The sequence below is a fragment of the Melanerpes formicivorus genome, unplaced genomic scaffold (assembly GCF_026170545.1).
Source record: "Melanerpes formicivorus ecotype bairdi unplaced genomic scaffold, bMelFor1.0.p_v2 SCAF_2, whole genome shotgun sequence".
Taxonomy (NCBI): domain Eukaryota; kingdom Metazoa; phylum Chordata; class Aves; order Piciformes; family Picidae; genus Melanerpes; species Melanerpes formicivorus.
In genome coordinates this window covers 20,448,548-20,470,357 of record NW_027142354.1, presented here as the reverse complement: position 1 = coordinate 20,470,357, position 21,810 = coordinate 20,448,548, and positions in this window count along the sequence as shown.

Sequence of the window (21,810 nt, the reverse complement as noted above, 5' to 3'; positions counted from 1 at the left end):
TCCTAATGTCTAATCTAAATCTAGTTCTTTCCAGTTTGAAGCCATTACCCCTCATCCTGTCACTACATGTCTTTGTAAAACTCTCCCTAGCTTTCCTGTAGGCCCCCTTCAAACACCAGAAAGTTGTAATAAGGTCTTCCCAGAGCCTTCTCTTCACCAGGCTGAACAACCACAAATCACTTAGGCTGTCTTCATAGGAAGGTGTTCCAGCCTTCTGGTCATCCTTGTGGCCCTTCTCTGTGCCTACTTTAACAGTTGCATGTCCTTCTTGTGTTGGACTTGAGCTGGACACAGTATTCCAGGTGGGGTCTTATGAGAGCAGAGCAGAGTGGGAAAATCACCTCTCTTGACATGCTGGTCATGAGACTTTGGATGTCACTGAGGATACAGTTGGTTTTCTGGGCTTCAAGCATATGTTGCTGGCTCATGGTGAACTTATCATCGGTCAGCACAGCTAAGCCCATCTCCTCAGGACTGCTCTCTATCCATTCTCCATCCAGAATGTGTTTGTGCTTGGAATCAGCCCAACCCAGATACAGGACCTCGTTCTTGGTTTTGTTGAACTTCATGAGGTTGACAGTGGCCCATCTTTCAAGCCTATTAAGGTCCCTCTAGATGGTATCTCTTCCCTCCAGCATGTTGACTGCACCATACATTTTGACATCATCAGCAAACTTGTCAAGGGCGCACTCAATCCCATTGCCTATGCCACCAACAAAAATGTTAAATAGCACCAGGCCCAGTACTGACCCCCTAAGGAGCACCATTGTTACCAGTCTTCACTTTGAGATTGAACCAGTAACTATGACCCTTTGATTACGATCATCAAGCTAATTCATAATCCACCAAATAGTCCACTCATTAAATCCATGTCTTTCCAGTTTAGAGAGAAGGGTGTCATGGGGGACAGCATTGTCTGAAGGGTCAAGCCCTAGCCCAGACATGAGCAGACATGCCCTAGCCCAGACAATGGGCTAAGCACCTGTGAATGTGCTAACCCCAAACTCCAACTCCCCAAAATACCAAACAGGAACCCAGAAATAGTGACCAGAACAGGAAGCCTCCCATGTTACAATCTGAACTTCAAGCCCCATAAAGCTTTGCTCCAGCCAGCACTTTTGTTTTTGAAGCTGGTATGAGGCAGGGTGCTGTGACTAGCAGTGGACTAAAACTCAACCTGTGACAAGGAGAGATTCATTCCTTCTTCAGAACTCCATGACTTAAAGACAAAAAGCTTGAGGAGACTTCCTGTTCCGGTGAGCCTCCATTTGTTGCTTTTCATTAAAACCCAAGAGGATGTACCACAGAAGTCTGGGTTACTTCACAAGTACTGTTTTTAGGATAGGGATTTGCATCCTTACCATGAACATTTTCATGATGAGGATTTGCTAGGAGGCTGTGATCTCTGGCAGTAGGATCACAACAGGTTATAGATTTATAGATTCATAGAAGAACAGGTTGGAAGGGACCTCAAGAATCATCTAGTCCAACCTTTCAGGGTGAGGATATAGAATAAATGAGCTAGTCCAGCACCCTGTCAAGCTGGGCCTTGAAACTGTCTAATGTAATGGAATCCACCACCTCCCTTGGGATTTTATTCCAATGTTTAATAGTTTGAATGGTGAATATTTTTTTTCCTGGCATCCAGTCCAAGTCTCCCCAGTAGCACCTGGTACCTATTACCCCTTGTCTTTACCATAGGACTTTTTGTAAAAAGGCAGTCTCCCTCCTCATGATAGCTGCCCTTTATGTACTTGTACATGGTTATGTGATCTCCCCTAAACCTTCTCTTCTCAAGGCTGAACAAACCCCATTCTCTCAGCCTCCCTTCATATGACAGGTCTTCCAGTCCTCTGATCATTTTTGTGGCCATTCTCTGGGCACTCCCAGCCTGTCCACATTCTTCTTGTATAGTGGAGATCAAAACTGTACACAGTACTCAAGGTGTGGCCTGACCAGCACTGGGTAGAGTGGGAGAATGATATCTTTATCCCTGCTTGTGATACCCTTGTTAATGCAATTCAGCATCCTGTTGGCTTTCTTTGTCACTGCTGTGCACTGTTCACTCATGTTGAGCTTTTCATCCTCCATAATCCCCAGATCCCTCACCACAGTGCTGCTCTCAATCAAGGTGACTTCCAACCTGAGCTGCATTCCTGGATTATGTGTTCCCAGGTGCAAGACCCTACACTTGGCCTCAGTAAACTTCATACAGTTCCTCTTGTTCACTCAACCAGCCTGCCAAGATCTTTCTGTAGGGTAGCTCTCCCTTCTGGGGTGTCAAGGAAAATGAATTGATGGCACAATCCAGATTGAGCCCTGTAAGGGGCAGACTGCTGATTATCCTGTCTATGAACTCCGGAGACACAAAGGTGCTTCAGAGCAGGAGCACTTATTCCAGCAAAGTGGCTATGACAGCTGAGCACCATTAGTTTGTAGAGCAGTGAACTCACAGTATCACAGTATCACCAAGGTTGGAAGAGACCTCAAAGATCATCAAGTCCAACCTGTCGCCACAGACCTCATGACTAGACCATGGCACTGAGTGCCATGTCCAATCCCCTCTTGAACCCCTCCAGGGATGGTGACTCCACCACCTCCCTTGGCAGCACATTCCAATGGCAAACAACTCTCTCAGTGAAGAACTTTCTCCTCACCTCGAGCCTAAACCTCCCCTGGTGTAGCTTGAGACTGTGTCCTCTTGTCCTGGTGCTGGTTGCCTGAGAGAAGAGAACAACTCCCTCCTGGCTACAATCCCCCTTCAGGTAGTTGTAGACAGCAATGAGGTCTCCCCTGAGCCTCCTCTTCTCCAGGCTAAAGAATCCCAGCTCCCTCAGCCTCTCCTCATAGGGCTTGTGCTCAAGGCCTCTCACCAGCCCTCGCTGCCTGCAACTCCCAGCATCCAGGCCCTCATATAGGTAAGGACAAGCTGTCAAGTCTTAAATACATGCTTAATTTTAAGCATATGAACAATCACTCTATGTGGTTAGCATATATATATAGAGGTGCTAACTAGGTGCAAACCCACATAGTTGGACTCTCCAGTGCAGTTTGCAGTATGCTGCTTGCTGAACAAGCAGATAGTAGGGGAACAGTGCATCACCACCGCTGCTACTCACTGGTTAGTGATGTATCCAATGACGTCTTGTCTGGCATTGATGTTGTGCACCACCTATACTTTCCTGTCCACATACACAGCAGTTTACTGGAGTGTTGCCAGAACAGACTGATGAAGCAATTTTGTTTAAAGCAAGCCTGTTGGCAAGGTGAAGTAGTCTTCCCTTTCCCTCTCATTTGTCTTTCAGCTGGAGGGAACCATGCCAGTCAGTATGTTGTTTATTATTCAGAACCTGACAGGAAAATTAAAAATCAAAAGACAAGTGAATGGGAGTGGAGAATAAAGGCTGTGAATCAAACATACTTTTTATTCTTTTTATTGGGTGCCAAGAGCTTTCATGATCTGAGGAGAAGCTGTTAGCACTTGAAAAATCTCTCCTCCAAATTCCCCCAAACCTCTCTCTATTCCTGGGAACAGGATGAATGGAAGTATTATCACCTCACTTCTGTACCTAAAATTAGTCATCTAAGCACAGGTGTCTCCTGCAGGTGCAATCTTCTTGCCTTGAGACACCTGGATACCTATTTCACTTCATTAGTTATAGGAGGCAGCTCTCACAGTTACGGTTATTAAATACAAAATATTAATAATATCAATAATTATTTATGAATAGAAAAAAAATGCTAATTTTAAAACAGTATATATATGCATATTCTAGTGCACAATCGTGGATATATTCTCCATAAATGGGTACAGTTTAAGAAATTTGCACCAAATTAGAAAAATACAAAACAGTTGTTCAATAAGAAGCAGGGGTGGCATTCTGCTGTTTGTCCACTGGGGGTCGACTTGACAGGAAGATGACTGCTGAATACAACGGTGAGGCTAGGTATCGAGTACACAAAATTTAACTGAACCTTTCAAAGAGACGTAAACCAATTTGTTCTCACGAATTATAATAGATATGAATAAAGCATTAACAGGAGCTGCTGCATTATAAACCACAGGTTACAATATCACATGGGCTAAAGCACCAAGATTTTTAAACTGAACCAAAACTGGTGTTAAACACGTGAACAATGAAAAGATACAGTTTCACTTGCTTAAACTGGTTGCTGTGACTTGCTCCCTGGATGGCTCTGGGGAGGTCGCACCCGGATGCAGTGGAGGCAGCTTTCTCCCGTGGCTGTGGGGGTGCAACATGGCTCTGCAGGAGTGTGCTGGAAGCTGTTTCACCTGGAACAGGCTCTTGGGGGGTCCCCTCAGCACTAGTGGCCTTGTGGAATTAGCAGGCCACTTGGGGGTGGGGCGGAGCAGTTCCCCTCCCAGAGTAGCTGGAGAGTGTGTGTGGTGGGGTGCAGAGCGTTTTTTTCCAAGCTCAGCTCGGGAATGAGCCAGCGTTGCTGAGTCCTCTCTGTGGCTGCCATTTCCAGGCATTCTTGAGGCTGTGGCAGCTGGGTCACCCTGGATTTCGAGCACGGGGCGAAGGGCTGATCCTTCTCCTACAACTTACATGTCCAGCACAGAAACGGCTGGGTGTGGTTCTGCTTTTGTGAGTGGTGGGTGCACGGATCAGCTTTGTCTCACAGCTTTCATGGTCTGCAGCTTTTATGCTTGCAGCAAATGCACTCAGAAATGCCAAAAGGGATTTGGGCAAATTCTCCCTGGTTGGCAAGGCTTTGCCAATGAGGCTCTGTCCCTCCAGGGTGCAGTAAGGCATCTTCTTCCTACCAGCTTGACTGTGGTATGAAGCAAAGCTGGCTGTAGTTCAGTGCAGCTTATGCGAAAGACTCTTTGTTGGTTTCCAGGTAAACTGAGGCAAGATGGCACTTCCCAGGTAGCAAGGCTTCTCTCTGGACTGCAGGCAAAGGCAGAACACATGCACAAGGGCAGAGCATGTGCAAGGAGCAAGAGAGCTTAATAGCAAAAGAGTGAAAAAGCAAAAGAGCAAGTTGTTTACAATTTGGGTAATATTTATCATTTGCTTGAACCAATAGTCAAATGCTTGGTCAACACATCCAGGGTGATTCCCCAGTTATCCTTCAACTTGTGCATCATGGCTTGGAGCAGGAAAGGAAATGCAGGTTTTTATTCAAACTTAGGAACTGCACTCTTGTTTCTTATATCTATCTAACGGACAACTTAGCTGCAAGCTTTGCTAATGTGACGTGTCAGCATCTAAAGTGTTCAGATAAAAGGGTGAATGTTATCTTCTTGTTGACTCTTGGAGCCAACAAGGGTTTTGCTTGCCAGACCTTCTCAAATTTCAGTACAAAGCAAGATGTGGGCTTTATTTTTGCTTCATTTATCAAATATTCCTGGAGTTTCTCTCTTCTTCTACCACATTTTCTTTCTTTGTTATGACTCTGAAGTTTGGTTTGTATGTCTGGGTCCAGAACACACGTTTCTTGTTGGATGACATTTCTTCAAGCTAAATGGAAAAAAAGGGTGTTATATTCAAGAGGATAATTTAAATGTGGTTTAATCAGTATATCTGAGCTTGTCTGCTGACTTAGAAGATGTTTATGTGCATCATACATGTATGTTCATTACCAATACTTGGACATCTGCTGAGAAAAGCACAACTGCATTGAAAATTATTATGATGTGCTTAGGATTCCCAATTTTTGTATCACCCAGGAAAACTGAAGTCCTTAGGACAAGGACCTCTGTACAAAAGTCTTTTCCAGTGTCTAAACCCAAGTGCCTGGAAAACAGAAATTGGTCCATCATGAGCAGACCATTCCAACAAACTAATTCACTAGCCTCTGTTAAAGAAAACCCAACGATCTGTTATTTTAACACATGTTTATTCATCTGGAATTCTTGTCTTCATCTTGTTTAAGTCTTTTTGCCAAGAGTTATAGGGAAAAGACAAAGTGCAACAAAGTCCAAACAATCTATCTCAAACAAACCCAATGTTTTCTTTTCAATATTCCACACCCCTTAGAAAATTCAGCTAGCCAACTAACAATGTTTGTAAAATTGTCATTACAAAATTAAACAAATCATCTTACTTTTCTGGTTTTAGTTCTGCACAAAGAAAAAGATTTGGGTTAGAGGTACAGGGAGAGGAAGGTTGAGGTTATCTGATGAGAGTGAAGGAGTGGGAAAAGAAATTCAGTTTATACGTCTGGAAATGATGTTCTTCTAGTGAGAGATATGTCAAAGAGCCCTTTCCAAGACCAGCAATATGTTCCCATCTGTGAAGGATCTTTTGCAGTGTGAAGCTAGTGCAAAGCACAGTTCTCCATGTGTGGGCTGAACTGCCTTCCCACACCCCATCTTCCCAGGCTGTCTGATGGAGTAGTAGTGTATAGTGACTGTAAGGGCAGCATGGATTTAGCACGGGCTCTACAAGCCTGCTGGGATCCTCTGTGCCTTCTCAAGGGACCCCTCATACACTGTTCCCCAGCTCATCAACTTCCTTCAGTTAGCTGGACTAAAGCTATCTATCCAGGAAACATGCAATGGTACACAACTGTATTTCCCAGCTGCACCGGCACCTACAGGAAACTCTGTGTCAATGGTGTGGCTGTCCAAATCATAAGTATACTCTAGGACAGAACTTCAACCCCCACAGAGGGTAGCAGCATGCTTGTATCTTTGCTAAAATACATTTTCATGTGAGGAACCTTGGAGCTCCCCCAAATTGGTAAGTGTGCAATAGAAACCTATAGCTATGATGTCAATGGATCCCTGTAGCACATTGGAACTCTGGGGAGAGGCTCCATGGGAATATGGAGAATGGAAGATGAAGACAGTTCCTAGTGATGAAAGTCAATAGCTACAATCAGGCATGGATGCTTGGTGCTTCTGAAGGTGAGGTCTTTGGTGCATTACAAAGTAAGGATAGGATCCACCTCATCAAGCTAACAGGTTGGACTGTCTTTACACAGTGAGAAATGGCACAATTTAGCTCCTCCTATACCAGACATGATTTACTCTGTGCAAGTGCACTGTGGACATCTAATGGTACAGGGAACAAACCCTACTCTAGGAGTCCAGCTAAAACCATGTGGAATTTGCACACATTGATCCGTGTTACACTGGATTCAGTCTGTCTGTTTTCAACCAGCACAGACTCCAAGTGGAGGAAATGTGTTACAACAACCAGTCCAATATAATTTTCTCATTCTTATTCTAAACAACTTCAAATTTTATATATTATTAAAATTCTAAGCATGGAAGAAGAGGAAAGTGGGTGTTACTTCAAGTACATGAGATCACAAGAGTAACAGCAGAAATGTCACTATTGTCTACAACTAGATGTGTTTTTCTCTGAAATGGAGAGGTTTGTTTATAAACAAGGCCTCTCTGTTTATATATGATCTCTAAACCACTAATTTTGAAGCCATTTAGCAGAGGTTTAATTGACTCTACAGGATCTCTCTGTTATTCCCAGCTCAAAGAATCTGTGGGTTCCTCTCTTTGAGCTGCTTACAAATGAATCTTAAAAAAAGTTAGTCCCCTTCACAATGCATCTTGCCTTTTCTGCACGTGCATAAACCATGTGAACATAAATGGAGTAATCATGAAATACACTTGGAGATTGATTAATTTTTGAAAAGACACCTGTTGTAAAAATGAAAAGTAAATATATGAAATTAACTCCCCCCCCCCCCCCCCCCCCCCCAGTATAAAGCAATGGGGTTGGAAAAGCCTGGACAAAAGCAGAGCCTATGGAAGTTTGGTAAGGAAAGCAGATAGCTGAATTCTTCACTGCAATTAATGACACAAATTATAAGAGGTCTGTACAGAAATAGACAATCTGAGATACCTTCAGTATCTTTATAGTCATCTAATGGTCTGGGTTGGAAGTGACCTGTGAAGGTCATCTCTTCCAACCCCCTCTGCAGTAAGCAGGGGCATTCTTAACTAGACCAGATTGCCCAGAGTCCTGTTGAGCCTCACTTGGAATATCTCCAGGGATGAGGCCCCAAACCACCTCCCTGGGCAACCTGTTCCAATGTTCCACTACCCTCATGGTAAAGAACCTGCTCCTAACATTCAGTCCAAATCTGCTCTAGTTTGAAGCCATTGCCCCTTGTCCTATCACCACAGGCCTTTGTAAACGGTCCCTCTCCATCCTTCCTTTAGGCCCCCTTCAGGTACTGGAAGGCTGCTATTAGGTCTCCCTGGAGCCTCCTCCTCTCCAGGCTGAACAACGCCAGCTCCCTCAGCCTGTCCTCATAGCAGTGGTGCTCCAACCCCCTGAACATTTTTGTGGCCCTCCTCTGGACCATCAGGTCCTTGTGCTTCCTATATTGAGGGCTCCAGACCTGGATGCAGTACTCCAGGTGAGGTCTCACCAGAGCAAATTGGCAGAATCACCTCTCTGGATCTGCTGGCCACATATATTTTGATGTAACGCAGGACAAGATTTGCCTTCTGGGCTGCAAGCACACACTTCCTGCTCATGTCCAGCTTCTCATCCATCAGCATGCCTATGTCCTTTTCCATAGGTCTGCATTCTAACACCTCATCCCCCAGCCTGCATTGATAGTGTGGATTGTTCAGCCCAGGTGCAGAGCCCTGCACTTGCTCTTGTTGAACCTCATGAGGTTCACCTGGGCCCACCTCTTCAGCTTGTCCAGGTCTCACTGGATGACATCCTGTCCCTCTGGCATATTGACAGCACCACTCAGTTTGGTGTCATCTGCAACTTCTTCCCGCACTTGCTGATGGTGCACTGGATCCCACTGTCTGTACTGTTGATAAAAATATTAAATAGCACAGGTCTGTTAAGTATACCAATTCAGCAGCACTTCAGTGATGTTCTTTGTCATTCAACTTGTGCAGTTATTTCACTGGTTAGACCTGGAGTTTTCCTGCTTACTATTTTATCAAAATGAAGCCTCAAAAGCTCTCTGAAGACCTCTCTTATTTCTCCTCTTTACTGCCTAGTTTAGTCACAGACAGTCTTACATATTTCAGCTTTGATTAGCCCTTTGTTCCTCTGAGAATGCAAATAAATACCTTCCAGCTTGCATGCATTGAGTTGCTTTTACTGGGAAAATAACTCTTTGGAATGTGTTTTCCCTTTCTCCCTTAGTTTCCTGCCCAGGAAGTTGATTTAAATAATATTTTCTTGCCTTTTCCTGCTCCAAGTTTTTATTGTCTTTATAATATCTTGTAAAAGGCATGAACCCAAATATGTCTGTGGCAGCACTGCTTTTATAGGGACTGTCTGTAATATCTTAACATGGCAGATGACTAAATCAGCATTTGATAGACAGTCAAATTTCTCTTTTCCCTTTTTGCCTGTGTTATGACTTCACAGATCCATTGCAGGTCTTAACTCAGGAAGCATATACTTCACTAGTTCTGGTTTGGAAAATATGAAACAACCATTCCAGTCAGAAATACTGTTCATAGTTTTCATTCTCCAGGACTTTCATGATCACACCCACATATCTGTCTTTGGGATTGACAGACTTCTACATCTTTGGTCACAAAAAAACTGCATCTCATTGCAGAGTTCATGTAAGAAAAATCTACTTCATTATCAGCTGTATGGTGCTGGTGGATTCACACACCACCACAATGGATTACTTTGTCCAGAAAAGAAAGCAACACCTAACTTAATCTCCCTTGAAAGCTATGAACAGAACTTTTCATAGGCATTGTACATGTTTTTATTCTCTTGGGAGTTTCCAGGATCTTTAGGCAGACGAAGTATAGCAGTATGCCTGAAAATATGGCAGGACAACAACTATTTTGCCAGATTTAAAGGGTAATATGTGCATGTCATAGCAGAAAAAAATATTTTGCAGTTTAGCCTCCTCCAAGTCAACATCAGCCAGGTCTTTCAGCTGATAAGGTATATATAATTAGGCCTTTGTCTTACTTCATTGAGTATAACTATCTTGTAGATAACACATGACTATCTTATTTTCCACTGGGATTTACACCATCCTAAAATGACCTCTCTGAAGTGCTGTTCAGCCCTCACATCAAATAGTAATAACTTCCCACAGGATCGTTGTTCAAACAGTATTTGGTGCTTGCACAGAAATACTTCTGCCTGACAAAGGGCATTATTATACCTCTGTATTTGCACAAAAAAAATGATACTGGGAGACCTATATGAATTTTCTTCTCTTTTGAGTTTCTTAGCAACAATGACAAATACAATGGATTTATTGCAATTTGGCATTGGTTTTGTTTTTGTCTACATAATAAAGTAAACATAAGCTATACACACACACGTGTACAGAAATTCTCTACCACTGAGGCTTAAAAGAGAACAGTGACCACTGTGAAGAAGTAATGAGATTTGATCCACTGTACCTATGTTATGGGCTGTTAGAGACTCTGTACTGCAGTGTGTTGTGCACCTTCCACCTACTGCTGCAGTCACAGGGTTAGAAACACCCAGAATGACTCAGAAATGTCACAAATTTATTCACACCATAAGGGATGCTTCCATTCTTACCAAATGACTTATAGGTAGACCTATCCAGAAATAAGGATTCTGTTTTGAATGAAGATGTAGGCAGCACAATTTGCCCAGGACTGCTTCTTCCTGTGGTGACTCTTCTCCACACCTTTTCACGCACCCTCCTATCAGCCAGGCCACCTCAACTCCTTCTTGCTCTGTGTTTGTCCTGTCCCACACACCAAGACCCCTGTTCTCATGGCTGTCTGCCTCTGTCAGCATGCAACCATAGGGAGCACAAACTTATTAATGCAAAAGATGACATCAAGTATCATGCTGCCCATCTGCAGAGTCACTGATACCTATGACCATGGTGCAGCCAGAGCCAGGGGAGGCAAACAGCCTTATAGCACCAAAGACCAGACATGTGCAGGATGCTACAGCCCCAGTGTTTTCTCATTATCTCCAGTACCCTATTCACATTTGCCAGCAGATGGCACTCATCATATGTTGGACTGGTCCACAACACATCTCTGTACTCCAAAGTGTAGTGAATGAAGATGGGGCATACTCTGTCTCTGCATGTTTCATGGCCCTATTGCCTTTCACTCCTTTATCTCACAGTAATGGCTATGATTTCAGTAGCATCTGTATTCCAAGGGAAACTGGAAAGATGAGGAGATGATGGTTAGAAATATCCTCCAGTAGCAAGAAGGACATGTAGGATCCACATATTCATCTACTGGTTGCTGATGGCCATGCCACCCCACCTCCATAACCTCTGCACTCACCCTACAGTGTAGTCCTGGACAAAGGTCTGTGGGTTAAGAAGTGGCCAATGCAGCAAGTAATGGTGAAGGAAGACCACCCCTCCTAAGGAGGGCCTGTGCCAGCAACAGTGACTGCTGCTGACTACTGAGGCTTCTGTGTCCCATGTCCTGGTAAATAATCACCTCCAGCTACCCCCTTTGTTAACTTTTGCAGAAAGAAGTGGTAGGGTAAAAGATTCCTTCCTAAATATCCCATGTAGGATCAACTCACATAGAACACATAGAATAAACCAGGTTGGAAGTGACCTTCAAGATCATCACATCCAACCCATCAACCAATCCAACCCACCTAAACAACTAACCCATGGCACCAAGCACCCTGTCAAGTCTCCTCCTGAACACCTCCAATGACAGCGACTCCACCACCTCCCCAGGCAGCCCATTCCAATGGGCAATCACTCTCTCTCACTCACCTTGCAAAACACATGCTTGAACTCAAATCATCAGGTTAAAAAATTATCTGAAGAATGAGGTGGCCAGCAAGGTAACAGAGCAGTCCTGTAGCCTTCAAATGTGGAATGCATAAAATGCCAACACTAGAAAAATGGTCAGTGCAGCTATCCGGCTTAACCAAACTGTACACAAGCAGCAAGAAATCCATCCTGCATCAACCTGTCTCTCTTAGAAAGACACCCAAGTCTCTCCTTCAAGAGCCCAGGCAGTAATAACTCTGTACTGTAGCTCTCTCCCTTCTTGGATAAGTAGGGACTTTCTTCAACTACTAGGTTTACAGTTGGACTCAATGATCTTAAAGGTCTTCTCCAATCTAAATGGTTCTATGATGCCGTGAATCTGGTTAAAACTGCCAGTTATTGGACCTTGTTATGCCCCCTCAGAATGGTTGAATATGCTGATCTTCTACTGCAAGGGTCACTGCCCAGTCCTCAGATGACTTCTGTGCCTCCCTGCACTATTTCTGCTTTCTTCTTTCAGGGGTGCTTTGTACACAGGTCTTACAGCATTGTGCCACTTCAGGCAGTGGCACAATGGAGGGAAAGTGATGCTGAGTAGGCATTTGTGGCCACATGCAGGGGAGATGGAGGCGCACTACCATGGATCACCTGCAATGCCAGCACACAGACATGGCAGGGTGTCCAGGCAGGGGCACCTGGATGCCCTTTTTCCAGATGATCCTGTATGGGAGGGAATTGTCCAGCTCACTGGTTGCCTAAGACAGAAACCATCATTTCAATTAGAAACTTCTTGATCTGAAGGACATTGAAAAGAACGCTTGACCCTCATGAAAAGAAATTTTAAAAATGTAGACCAAAAACCTTCCTGAATCTTGTAAATTAAATCAGAGAAACTGCACACACATTAATTACTTGTACTTATTCCTCGTTTTAATAACTCCACGTGACATGGGTACTCACAACAACATATACATGGTCTGGCTCAACATCCCTCAATCTCTTCCAAGTCTTTCACTTGGTTCCACTGATCATGTCAGCACTGCTCTGAGCCTCCTGGCCAGGAGTAGGAGAGTGGAGCATAAAAGTGCTTATCCTCTTCTATTTGCAATAATCAGTGTCACACAACTATTCCTTACTGTTTTCTTCCCCTCAGCCCCTGACTCTTCTTTCACAAATTAGCAGTTTTTCTTGGGAGTTCTCCCTTGCGAGTCCTGCTGTGCTGCTTTTACAAAACAAAGTACCAAAAACCTAAATCTCCTCAGATTCTTTACTACAACAATTGCTTTACCAGAAGGTACTTTTCTCTATATGCAGCAGTGGATTGGCGAAGTTGATCTCACAGCTGTCTGACAGCAAGCCCTGGTGGTGCGTGCTAATCCTTGCTAAAGTTTTTAGGAGCTTCAGGAAACCTGGCATTTGCAAATGTACTGATTAATTGTAGCTAAACCTGAAGTAGCAGGAAACTTGAGTCCATCCCTATAGTTTAAGCGCAGACAGGGTAAAATGAGTAAAGCACTGCTGGTGAACTTAATTGGTATCTTGTGCTAAGCTTAGTTTTTTAAAGCCCTGTAGCTCCCCAGTGCCACCTCAAATCTCTGTTGATCCCAGTCACAGACTTGACTGTGGTGTCACTGACCCCTCATCAGGAACAAAAGCACTCTGTCAAATGTGACAGGCTTGGAGAGGGCAAGACAGCGAATGTCATAAGCCATTCAAGAGCTGATGTGAGCAATTGTACACAAACATTGTTTTGTTAAGGTGCTGGAATTGTTGTTTGTTTGTTTGTTTTTAAGCGTAATGCTATTAAAATCCTAAGTGACCCCATGCTTCATAGCATGACAATTAAGTATCATTTATCAGTAGAATTTCGAGGATCTCTATTATTCCCTGCCTTCCCGAGATATTTCAAAACTAATGCTTGCCTCGCAGACTGACATGGCTTCAAAGCAGACTATTAAACTAGCATAGTAATGAAAATACTTTTTGTTCTCATCTCCTCAATATTCAGGAAGAGTCATTGAGAATTGCCTCTTATCTGAGCTCTGTGATGTTTTTCTCTTAGATTATAACTTGAGAAATATATAGGTCACAAAACACAATCTCTTTAGACAACCCAAGCTGTCAAAGGAAGTGAGTGATCTGCCACCACCTCAAAGAATGAGCATGCCCTGCTCCCTGCTGTTTTCCACAGTTTCAAGCCTCTGCCATCCCACATCCCACAGTTGCCCCCCTGCTAGCAGGCCCAGGCTTCCTCCAAACGTCCCATGGGCGGCAAGACTAGGGCATACCCCTACCCTCACTGGATGCCAAGTGAGGAGATGGGCAGGGTGTGCTTGCTGTACCAGAGCACTAGGCTGCACCACTGCCCACAAGCCCCACAAGCCTTTGAGTCCTACCAGTGCTGCCCATAATCTCACCCTCCCAGGCATGTGAGCCATCACTGGTTTCATAAGTTTCACAGTCCTGACCCTGCAATTGTCTAGCACCTCACTTCAGCTTAAATAATTGATTTTGTCATTGGTTTGGGTCATTGTTTATTTGCTCCCACAGGAACATAAAATAAAGCTAAAAGGCATTTTCATAAAACCTTGTATCCATCACCTTTGCTCAAAGCAGGATCAACTTTCTGTCCTTTCATCTGGGTGGTGATTTTAAAGCTCTGCTAGGGAACTTCTTTCTGTGGCTACTGGCCTTGCTTTTAGAAAATATTTGCTAGCTAACTAATCTCAAACCTCCTGTCCTTCACTTTCCACCAGTACTATGGTGCTTAGGGCAGAGAATAAAGCCATTTCTCTTCCTCTGTGAAGTTCTACATATCTAAATAATGCTAGAGCAACTCCTTTCAGTCCTCTGGCAATGCTCACATTTCTTTCAGCCTTGCCTAACTTTGCATACCTTGCAACGATTCTGCTTACACATCCCAGAAAAATGCCCCCCCCCCCCTCTTTTTTTTCCCCCCTGCGGCAATCTGATATCATTGATTCTGGCAGCTCAAAATCTTGTGCAATTCTCAAGTCTTCTACATACTTCTCTGTTAGTTTAGTCTTGCTTCCTAGGTTGCTCCAGGTTAAGTCTGTGGCCTTATGCACAATATGGCCATTGCTCTTATGAATCTTCTTGGCATTTGGTAGCCTGTCTGTGGGGCTAGGTTTATTTTCTTTCACCTTGGAGTTTGGAATCCCACTCCCATATATGATCCTGCTTTAATACCTCAAAATATGAATGGAGATGATAGCCAAAGTATAATGATGATTTCTGAGCTCTTAATCCCCATCTGTTTCTTATGTCTTTCCCCTCCCCCCCCCCCAAATTACTTAGAATATTTTCATATTGCATCTCTGAATTCTGTTTCAAGTCAAGTTTCTCTCTCCTCTTTCAAGGTGTTTCAAGCATTTCTGCCAGCATCAATGCTTCATTCACTTCCCTGCCTCACTCACCTCACATAAGAGATAGAAAAGTGATTTTCTTCCATTTTCTATATAAGGCCCCCCAAGTAAGTTCAATAAGTAGATTGAAGTCTTGTTTTCATTATGTTCTTGCTGCAGAATTTGTTTTTATCTGAACAACCAGCTTTCCATCTGCCTCTTTGGTTGTCTGTAATCACCCACTTCCTTGTTGTGGAGCTGACCATGTACTGTATATATTCCATGTACTGTGTACTGGCAGCACAAAGAAATTGCATCTTGCAACACCTAAACATACTTTTTACTGAGAGGAAAAATTTCTAGAGATGCTGTGATCAAGCTAGTGCTCTGAGCAAGTACATGCAGGATGACTTCCTTTTTTTCCCTAGTAAATTAATCTTGTCTAGTCCCACTCTTGAAGATTTCACACAAGCAGTTGTGTTCAAGAATGGGGTAGTCCAGAAACCCTAGACTGAATGCCTTCCCCTCTGCTGTGGATTCATGTTGATGTCCCTTGATTTGAACCAGCTTCTCTGGTACTTGATTCCATGTTGTACCACTTGTCTGTTTGTGGAGAAGGTTGAGAGAGTTTGTGCATAAGAACCTAAGACAGTCCTAGTACATTTCAGTATTTGCTGTGGAAATATTTTGTGGCTTCAGAGTTGTACAGACAGTTACAAAGGAAGCCTGTGGGTCTGATGCCTAAATAAATAGCCCTCTTAAATACTTCACTGACTGCATTTCTTGGGATGGCTGAAGTTCAGCAGTGAGCAGTTTTACAGCTACTTTGTAAGAAGGAGGGAGGAAAACAGTAATTAAACTATCTCCTTTTGGCAGCACAGCATCTGTCACTCAAACTAATGAGGAAGTTTGGTGCCAGGCATGAAAACACAGTGGAAGCACAAGATTTGCAGCACGCCTCTGACATGCACAGTGTGCAGATATCTTCAAAGGACAGGCTGTACCTGAGCTGAGTTTAGCCCTGCTCCTCTTCTCCGGCTGACTCCAGGCAGGAAGAACGTGGTGGGGTGGTGAAGGGAATGAAAGTCTTTAACATGCATGCTCACACATTTCCAACTGTCTGGGAAAAAACCTCTGTGCAGCTATGGTTTAGCCTGGCTATCCAATCTCACAATTATTTTATATAATTTAGAAGATATTGAGACTGAAATTAGAGTTTTTCTCAAAGAGCTGCTAAAAAGTGCTGATCAGATTTCCAAGAGATGTTTCTCTCATCTCTTCTAGCCCTTGAAAGCCAGCTTCCAAATTATACAGACCCTTGGCCAGTTTGGGGTTACAGCAGTGTTCTGGTGGTAAGACAAACCAGTAGATAAGGAGACGTTTGACCTGGACATCAATGGAGCCAAAGCCCTGTATGGACAGCCACAGGGACTCTCTAGGGGTGGAGGGCAGCTTGGACAGTATTTGGATGAAGGACATTTCAGTCCAGTCTACATGGGCCTGTGCCCAGGATCACAACCAGCATCCATCATGGCAGTGTTGACAGCACTTTCACAGGAATTTCCTCTTGGACTTTCCTTCATTTACTAGTTCTACCTGGAAAGCTTTTGCCTTTTGTCTCCATCCATAAATGCTCACTGAGCTTAAGACCACTCTTCTCACTGTTATAAGTCAACACCCTTTACCAGCAAATGCTCAGTGTGTTGTTTGCTCTCTGTGTTACCAGCAGAGCCACCACTAATGCAACTGCAATGAAAAAACTGAGCCACTCGCTGCCACCCATTCCTCTCCTCTTTCTCCTGCTGTCATGGCTTGTCCAAGTCTGCTGTGCAGCCAAGCCCCTGTGCCCAGAAATCATAAGTCAGGAAGTCATAGGATTTTGAGAATAATACATGTGATGGTTTGGTGTTTTTTCCTTCCAGGTTTTCGAGACTTCAAGGCACTGTTTTGCTGGCCTGAGTTGTTCTGGATCATTTTTAAATTAAAATAAAGACCAACATTCCCTCACTGTCATGGAACAATGAAGAAATTATGTTGGATACTGCACTAAGGTAGTGACTGCTCTTTCTGCTTCCTCCATTCATTTTCCACTGTGGAGTCAAGGGACACATTTGTGTGAAAGGTTAGTCACACTCTTCTAGTCACCTGAGATCTCTGATACTTGTCATCATTACCATAGTAGAAAACCTGAGTAGTTGACAAATTGGAAAATCCTTTTTCTGAGATCTGTGTCCAGAAAACCTGCCTAATTTACTGCTTCTGGCTTTTCTACTAAAACAAAAGACAAAGATGTGTCCAACATTTCAGTAACAAATCTATCCAAAAGTCACCAACTAGTTTTCACTTTATGAGGCTTTAGCTTGTCTGTGACTATTCCAGCACATCCTGTCGTTCCAACAGTTTGTGCAGCCTGGTCAGCACCCCTGGTTCCTGAATCAGTCTTGTTTTAGTACTCGTAGAGTGGGAATACTGGCCTTATTTCTTGGCTCCTGTAACAGGCTCTGTGGGTTTAGAGATATTTGAGTACAAATACTGGTTTTCTCTTTAGCTGTTGATACTTTCCAAAGATTATATATATATATATTTAAACAGCCATTAAATGTAATATTTTTCAAACATGACTTGTTCATTACATTTTAAGATAGAAGCTGAAACTGTATTCTCTATGAGAAGGCTGTGTGTCTTCTGGTATTGGCAAGGGAACATACTGAAGATAACTCCACATTTCTGAAAACAACAATAAAACTAAGAGACAGTGTGTCACATTTCCCTTAGAGATAGATCCAGCTCTTCTCAAATGCCTGGAAAATTACAAGGGTGAGCAGCCACAATAGTTAGTACATTTGTCTACCAGAACTAGCCTGTATGAACTTCTGGTAGTTCTATGGGGAGAGGCTGAGAGAGTTGGGGTTGCTTAGCCTGGAGAGGAGGAGGCTCAGAGAAGACCTTATTGCTGTCTACAACTACCTGAAGGGAGGTTGTAGCCAAGTGGGGGTTGGACTCTTCTCCCAGGTAACCACCAACAGAACAAGAAGACACAGTCTCAATCTGCGCCAGGGGAGGTTTAGGCTGGATGTTAGGAAGACATTCTTCACAGAAAGAGTGATTGGCTATTGGAATGGGCTTCCCAGGGAGGTGGTGGAGTCACCATCCCTGGAGGTGTTTAGGAAGAGAGTGGATGGGTGCTTGGTGCCATGGTTTAGTTGATTAGATGGTGTTGGGTGATAGGTTGGACTTGATGATCTTGAAGGTCTTTTCCAACTTGGCTAATTCTATTCTATAGGCAGGGAACTGAGTAGCTGTGGCCTAAATGCTCTTGAGAGTACACAGTTTATCTCCCACCTCACCTGGGTTTCTCTTGAAAACAAGGCCAGAGACAAATGGCAACCAATTAATTTTGCTCTAGCCATAGGCATTTGCCTATGGACAGCTCCCCTTGAGATGTGCTTCTGGATTTTCCTAGTGGAGAACACCGTGTGGTCGTTTGAGATTTTGAGTGACCCCTGAGGTCCATGGAGGCATTCATTGTGTGCTGTTATGATCCTAGGTTCACTGGGGAAGGATCAGCAGAGTTTACAATGCACGCTGTTTTCAAGGCATACCCCAGACTGCAACAACAGTAACTGATATTTTCACTTCTAATCCAAATTTGAGGTTTAACCCATACCCCAAATACCTTTTCTCTTTTGGAACAAACCTTTCAAAGGGCTTCTCATTTTCCAGATTGCCATGAATTTTGGCAGCATGCATGAACTACAGAGTCCTGCCCTAATACCCCAAGGCTCCTGTCAGCAATGGTTTGCGGCTTACAGTAGTTTTGCAGCCAGCCAGCATCCTGCCATCTACGATAGTTTATTATTGTAACATAGCTGCAGTGGGTCATGAGGTTTCTCCTTCCCAACATAATATAGCAATGGAGACCAGAAAAATGTTCCAGGGAGAATAGTGTCCCCTGGCTGGATGACTGCTACTACCATCAGAGCAAGTGGTACATCCTGTTGACAAGTACTAGCCAGGCTCCTGTTAGAGCACAGCTTCTGCGGAAAGGCACAAGGTGAAGATGTGCCTTCTTAAACTGAGTACCTACTTTGCTATGAGTTGCCAGGGTTTGGGAGACCTATGTGATGTCATTAGCAATATTTGACATATTACAATGTATTGCTCCTTCATTCTTACCTTTTAAGAGAGAGTTCACCAAGAAGCTGTCAACCAGCACAGGAGGTCAAGAAAAGCAGCATGCTTACCACGCCCTTGAGAAAAGATGAAGTTGAGTAAACTCCTGAATAGTTACCAATACATCATGAATTATGTGTTGGAGCTTTTTAAAAGAAAAGTGCTCCCACCCAGATAAATTAGTTCTTCATTTAGTTTCAATTAGAGTTGGAAATAATTCAGAATAAACATTTTAATTGCTGAATGCAGTCCCTTCATGCCAGAAATGGCTGTAAACAGATTATGACTTCTCCACAAATACTTTTGCTGAATATTTTCCATAAGTAAACATCTGTCTGTGACTGGCTCACAAGTTGTTCACCACAACTATTTGTCCACATATCTGAGACCCAATAGTTGAGCTACATGATTAGTTAGCCAAAGTCCTATGGTATTACATGTCTTTTTCAGCCACTTCCCAGTGTGTACAGGAGCAAGCTGTAGCACAGTGCTTGCTGACGATAATGTATTTACATGATTATTCACCACTGCCTTGCAGTAAATATTGTTAAAAAAGAAGAAAACAAGAGAGGTAATATTTGGCTAATATTTATGCACATAATAAAATCATAATAGCTTTAGAAATAACTAAATTCTTGAAGAATTCTTCACCCATCTCTACTTTCAGCCTAATTTGCCATACCTTTAACCTGAGGAACTGAGGTTTCTGCAGTTATAGTGTATAGGTGTCTTTCTTCACATATATATCCCACATGACTTACAAATAATCTAGACAGTTTTCTTCAGATTTGACAGGGCAGAGGGCCAGACATGGAGTTATTAAAATGCTACATGTTTCAGGGAAAAAGATGGCTGTACAGAAGCTGCTGAGCTGCCACCAATGAAGGAAAGAATTCAGCCTTTCCCTTGCTAGAGATCAGAGCAGGGAAACTCCAAGGTTCAGCCTTAGCAGTATGAAGTAAATCAGGTTTCATTGGCACTATCACCCATCCACACGTTAATTATCTTGATCTGCAGCACCCAAATTAAGTGGAAGGTTGGTGTACCTAATTTAGAAGAGGGCAAAATGTTCAGACTTTTTGTTCTTTTTGAATATGCCTTATCTTTACTTTTTTTTTTCCAAGTCAAGCTCCTTTGTCAACCTTACCCAGTTCCTCTCATTTACACCCTTTCAACAGTGCACCTTGAACAACCTTGTGACAAAAGCCAAAAGCCTTTATTAAGACTAGAGATATTCTGTTCCTTTGAAGTACCACAAGCAGATGTTGAAAGAGCACAACTGTGAACTCAGCATGGTCTTGCAGTGTGGGTGGGACCAAGCTATGTTTCAGAAATTGTGCTAAAGGTTTGGAGTGAAATATTGAGTAATTTTCTTCCTGTTTGAGAGTCTTTTCCATGTAGATGCCATATGTTTTTGTGGCAGGAGTTGCATGTCAGCCTTTATTGTCAGACTAACTAGATTTGTTTTCAGTCATCATGATTGAAATACATAATTTTATAGTCTGAAGGTACAAAAGTGTATTATTTTCCTATGTGGGAGCACTGAAATGGAATGTTGGAGAAAAGATGAAGAGCTTTACAAAAGGTTTGGCTCTGACTTGTCCTGCATTAAGATGCAATGCAATACAAGAAGGAACTCTGTTGGACCCAGTTTGAGTATTTTTGCAAACCTCACCCAGATTTTTATAACGTTACTTTATGTCGTTCTAGTTTATCCGCAAACATGAAACAACTTTTTGCTAATTACACAAGTTCAGGGCCTCATGACCTACCAAACAAACTGCTGAACGTTCTTGCTTGTTAATACTGCCTTTAAGGACTTCTTAATCTTCATGTTTAAATCTGTTTTCCCAGTCTTTAAATATTACCTTGCTTTTCAATAGACTTATGGTACTGATAATGCATCTACATATTCAGATAGGACTTTTGGGTGGTTTTCTTGAACTTCCTAAAACTACCAGTACTGCAGGCTTGGACTTCTCTGTTCTTACAAGTCTATGCTCTGAAGACAAGAGCTTATTTGGTTTACAGGGGACAGAACTGTCCCCATTCCACCCCATTAAAGCTCACAGGAGAGTTAATCATGTAAGTAAGAGAAGAACTCACACAGAATTGAGCAAACTGTTTCAGGAAGAAGATAGCTTATATGTTTAAGACACTGTTACCCAATCATATAGATACAGAACCTTCTGGGTATATTCTACTGCAATTATGTAGAAAAATGTGTATGATTATGTTAACACTAGAGGCAGAGGGTACTGCAACATGTCCAGGGCAATGGTTGCAAAAATCTCTGATTATAAATGGGATTTCCAGATTCTTCATGCCTATCTAAATAGGAGTGACCATTAGTAAAATTACTATTTGAAACATTAGCAATTTTATTTTGGGAAGTCTTGTTGCTGGTTGCCTGGGAGAAGAGCCTTCCCCACAGACCAGGATGTAGAGCCCAACATTTTTTGTGGTGAGCCGGGTAAGTAAGCTGTGCTTGGGTGTCTCAGAATACACATTATCAGTGGCACGGACAGCTGTGTTTACTGAGAGACACAGTCCAAACTATCATCCTTCTGGAGAGAAGTCCCTGATTTGG